The sequence below is a fragment of the Montipora capricornis genome, unplaced genomic scaffold (assembly GCF_036669925.1).
Source record: "Montipora capricornis isolate CH-2021 unplaced genomic scaffold, ASM3666992v2 scaffold_476, whole genome shotgun sequence".
NCBI classification, from domain to species: domain Eukaryota; kingdom Metazoa; phylum Cnidaria; class Anthozoa; order Scleractinia; family Acroporidae; genus Montipora; species Montipora capricornis.
Window position 1 is genome coordinate 151965 of NW_027180213.1, and position 5536 is coordinate 157500.

The following is a 5536-nucleotide window of genomic DNA, read 5'->3' on the forward strand; positions in this document are numbered from 1 at the left end:
GCTGAAGCATGCAACAAAACATATAGGGTTTTTTTTGGGAGGTGAGGGAGGAGAGCTGTCTTCCAACATAGTTACTATGCAGTGCATTTTTAAACCCTCACTGTGTGAGTGACCTGACCCAAAATTCCATACCAGTGTATGTTAAACTTTTAAGAGGGACGTGTCCATAAGACCGTAATTCTCATTACATTAGTCACAATAGCCAAGTAGTCCTATTAAAAATTGTCAAAATTGTACTGAAATCAGGCAGAAACGTCTCTGTTCCAAGATGCCCTAAACATGCATGATGTAAAGTCTTCTATCTGTCTTTAAATTAAGCTTGCAAAGACGATTCTCATGTGTGAATTATCCATCTCCCAACAGTTTCTGATGAAAATGTAGATGTGACAACTCTTCTTTAGTGGGTGCAACATAATATCGCTGAGGAAGCACCAGGTACTTTAAAATCCAGCCAAATTTATCCAGCAAAAATTTAAGATATAACACACAGAATGTCATTTTTTCGTGACCAGTGGGTAGCTGAAGGATTTTTTTATAACTCTGGTTTATAACTCTGGTTAGACTGAGAATGATCATTGCTGTACGTCAACAATAACGTTCCAACAACCACTTCTAGGGTAATAGTGATTTTAGTCATTGTTACGAAAAATTGCGTGACTAGTGTTACTTTCTAGAAGCTTCGTGAGAGTTCGTAGTTTGTTTATTTCAGGCTCGTGTGTAAGCATTTCTAAATCGGTGTGTTTTGTAATCTTTCTTTAATTAGATTGTTTACTGTTTTAGTAAGTCTTCTATCTGTCTTTAAATTAAGCTTGCAAAGACGATTCTCATGTGTGAATTAACCATCTCCCAACAGTTTGTGATGAAAGTGTAGATGTGAGAACTCTTCTACAGGTGGGTGCTACATTATATCGCTGAGGAAGCACCACACTGTTATTTTCAAAGAGTTAATTTCACTCCAGTGCTGGAGTGAAAAAGTGGAGTATAATAAAGCGGAGTAAAATGTACTCCTAAGAGGAGTTAATTTACCTCCACCAAGAGCAATTTTTACTCAGTCTTACTGGTTAATATTCAAAGGCAATAACTTTGCTAGAGTAAATTTTACTCTTCCTACAGAGTAATATAATATGCTGGAGTTAATTTTACTCCTATTTATCGGGATACTGAGTATAGTCTACCCCACTTACTAATTTTAATTTTAGTGATGGTTAATACAATAAGGCCACTCTGAATCTTGCAGGTTTTTTTCGTTTTCAATTGGACGACGCGGTAAGAAAGAAAGACCGTTAATTATCCTCCGCCATCTTGGATAACACACTAGAGAACAGACTGGAAACTAGTGAGCCGTTTTGGTCAGTAGTCACCTGTGCAGCTCTTTACTGATTTCGGCGGGTCTTTCGGCGGTTTTACTCAAGTTTGAATCAACGATCGCAATTTGTTTTTTGGTTTGTTTGCTCTTTAAATGCTGATCCAAAGCAAGGAAATGCTTACAACAACTCAAGCAAAAAGGTAAGCGTTAACTGAACTATGAGCCTTAGGCCCGATTCAGACACTGCGTACTTTTCATGAACCGACACAAATTAACAAAAGGACGCCTGTTGATTCAGAAGTCGAACTTAACTGGCCCCTCCACAGCAGTTTCAAAGCCATTACCACGAAAACCAATTGATTTTGTCAGCGATTTTCATGTAGAAGGCAAAACATGGTTTATGCATGATAATGAAGTTCGACACATGAAACGCTCGACGTCTGAAATGAAAGTTGATCCACGGCCATGCTAAAGCCGCATTCCCGTCTAGGCCAGGCGAAAAGAACGCCTGAGCCGTTCTAAATTGATTCAAACGTCGAACTTTTCATGTATTAAGTTCGGCTCATGAAAAGTATGGCGTCTGAATCGGGCCTTATTGTCTTCAAGAATGACCATTTAATGTAAGCTTATGTAGAATTCAAACCTTTTACATGCACCTTCAAGTCCCAAATTTGTCAGCCACGGATATTTAATTTGGCTTAAGTGCTTTAACAAATTGGTATGTATTTCACAAGAGTAATGAAGCTTTAGATCAAATAATTAAGCAAATGATTTGGTATTAGAGTGCTCTCACCGCAAATTACATGATAACAGAAAGCAGAAAGCTTCAACTGTCATTTAAACTATTGTACTCAATGCAAATAGTATGTTAATGCCTGCATGAGATTGTTATTATGGGCGTTTAAAGAAAAGAGAGCCAAATTTTGATGAGTCTGCTTTTCAAACACTTACATTATAACAGAAGTGACAGTGTCTGACACTTGCAGAGTGCAGACCCCAAACTAACCGTAACTCACAGTTATTGAAAGCTAAACATTTTATTTAAAATGGGTGCTTAGACTTAAATACTGTTTAAATCGCTATTTGTAGGCAGTCTGCAGTTGTCATACACCTTAGAAATGATCAGCTTTATTATTACCAGCACTTTTTTTTGAGACGTGATATTGAGTGTTCTTATCTGGATGAAATTCTTATGACATCTTTTATCTGTAAGTAGCAGTAATAATTTTTGTTTGGAATGTGACTGAGATTATGAATTATTTTTTCCAAGAAAACTGAAACTTTTCACTATATTTATTTGTTGATTAACAGTTCAAATTGGAGGTGGGTACAGCTGGGAATTGGTTCATTAAAAGATTGCTGGGAAGTTTGGACAGAGAGTTGGTTACAGAAAGTGCTGAGGCTAGCCAAGAAGATGCCTTCTTCCTGCAACATACAGTACATACCACTAAATGTAAATGTATATCTATGGAAGAGGAGTTGGAGGAAACCCCAGATAAAAGAAAAGGTTGGTGCCATGAAAAAATTCCTTTGAGGCATGTTTCTGTAAAGAAGCTGTAATGCTGTCAAACAGCTGAAAGTCTGAAAGACTTATAAAGCACTGTGTGAGTTACAGGCCCGTGTACGTATAGACAAATAATGCCTAGCGATTAGCGGAAGATGATGCTGCAGTTTTATTTATCCATTGTCTCACCCAAGATCTGCTTTCAGTTTAAAATTTGAAATACTGTTATATGAGATAATTCTAAATACCTCATCACACATAATTTTTTTTGGAAAAGTTTTGAAGACAAAGAAAGCATCTGGCAATATATTTTCAAGATTTGCTCCATGAGTTCCACCACTATATGTGTACTTTTGTCGTTATGACAAAATTAATTTGATAGTAAACTGAGTTACTCAATAAATCAAGAGAAATGTTACAGATATAATCTCATGCAAGTGCTGGTATTACATGTGGTTCCATTTATTTGGTACACCAAACTGGGTGGCTGGTGTCTTTTGTTTCTCAGGATTAGGGATGTATTAGATTTGTGCTCTCTTCCTATGTTGTTAGAATATTGTGGAATGATCTTAATTTTGGAAGGGGTTATACTAATCATTATTCTCTTTGATTACTTTTAAGGATGATGAGTCAATCAATGGAGAGGTTCTAAAAACAACATTTGCAAGGATTGTTGCTTCTGGCACACTAATTGAACTAGAGACATTTACCTTGTGGCAGAAAGCAAGGTTTTGTTAAAACTTTCATTTGCTCTAATTGTTTTGCTGGGAGCATACTTAATTATCAGCTTAATGGAAACAAAAACTTTTTAATTTATTCTTAATGTAAATTATCAGCTTAAGTTCTGTGTTTTTTTCTTTTTGGAAACAATTCTGTTGGAGAAAAAAAGAACACATTGGTAAAGTTCAATGATGGCAAAATTTTTGCGTCAGTTATCTCCTAAGGCATGTTCCATTTATTTTACGTTTGACTTCCTTCTGTAAGAACTGACTTGTATTACATGTACATAAAACCCATTTTGTTATACTGAGTCACATTTATCCAAGTATGTTGTATCCTTTCGTTTTTGTAATTGAAGTTATTTTGCAGCCATTGTTGCAATCTGTAATCAAAACACATACCACTTACTTTATCTTTGTTTAAGGCAAGAAAACATTCAGCTGATTGCCATTTTATCATTGCCTGGATAATTAGAATAAAGATAGCTTTGATTTTTGCGATGTATTTGTATGTGTATACATTGTATTTATCATGCATATCGATGTGCATTCTTTGCAATCTTATGATTAAAATTACCAGTATTAGATGCTTCATTGTAAACCTGGTCTTTTCTTTACATAGTATTTTAAAAAATGAACTTTTTATGGTTTTATGACAAATCTGACTATAAATGAAGGTACAGTGGATCTAGTGAGGGTGAATGTGTTCTGTAGAAAGAGTAAATATTACTCTGAAAAGGGGAGTAAGGTTTAAGACGGTAAATTTTACTCTTAAAAAGGAGTGGTTTTGTACCTTTTTGTCTCACCCCAGCTTTGGAGTTAATTTAACTCTGTTGAGGGTAAATTGAACTCCATTTCCCATTTTACTTTGAGCGAGAGGAGGCTACAGTTGAAGGAGCAGTAGCTGGTGGAGTAGGCGCTAGGTGTATAGACGATGCTGGCGACTGTGCAGCGAAAGTTGATGAGGCAGAGGGAAAAAACGTTAATTTTTTAGAGCTCGGTGGATATGTAGCCAAGGAATCGATTGAGGATGTTAAGACTGGACCAAATCTGATGGATGAGCAACGGAATGAATTTACGGATCTGGCTAAACAGTTCACGAATTTGTTTACTGAAGCAACAGGTGCCACAGATCTCGTTCAGCATCATATTAAACTCATTTCAGACGAGCCCGTTAGATCAAAACCTTACCCAGTACCTTACAGCATAAAAAAATCACTGAGAAAAGATATTGCCGACATGATCAAGATGGGAGTCCAGTTCTCCGTATGCGTCACCTGTGGTAGAAGTGAAGAAAAAAGACAACACAAATTTCGTGTGCGTTGGTTATTGGAAATTAAATAAACTTACTGTATTGGATGCCCAGCCTATGCCAACTGCTGAACATTTGTTTCAGAAGCTTAGTGGAGACAAGTTCTACTCAAAAATTGACCTTACCAAGGGATATTGGCAGATAACAGTACCAGAGGAGGACATACAGAAAACAGCGTTCGTAACACCTGAGAGGTCGTACGAGCTCTTGAGGATGCCGTTTGGAATGATCAACTCGGAAGCAATGAAGAAGTTCCTAGAAGATCTAGCCAATGTTGATTTCTACTGGGATGAAACACTGGTTCACACCCGTACATGGGAAGAACAGATTAGAGCCCTGAGAGAGCTATTTTCGTGCCTTTTACAAGCTGGGTTGACTATTAGACCTAGTAAGTGCCTATTCGGAGTAAACAGTGTGGATTTCCTAGGCCATCAACTGGAGGAAGGAACGATTGGTCTACATCAGGATAACGTGGAGAAAATTAAAGATGCCCCAAAGCCAAGTACAAAGAAACAGGTGCAATCATTTATGGGTCTGGCAGGATACTACAAAGATTTCATCCCCAACTTTGCAGCGATCGCAGCGCCTCTATCTAATCTTACACGGAAAGGCCAACCCAATAAAGTTGAGTGGGGTGAAGCCCAAGAAAAAGCCTACCGCACAATCAAGTCTTACCTAACAACTGATGTTATTTT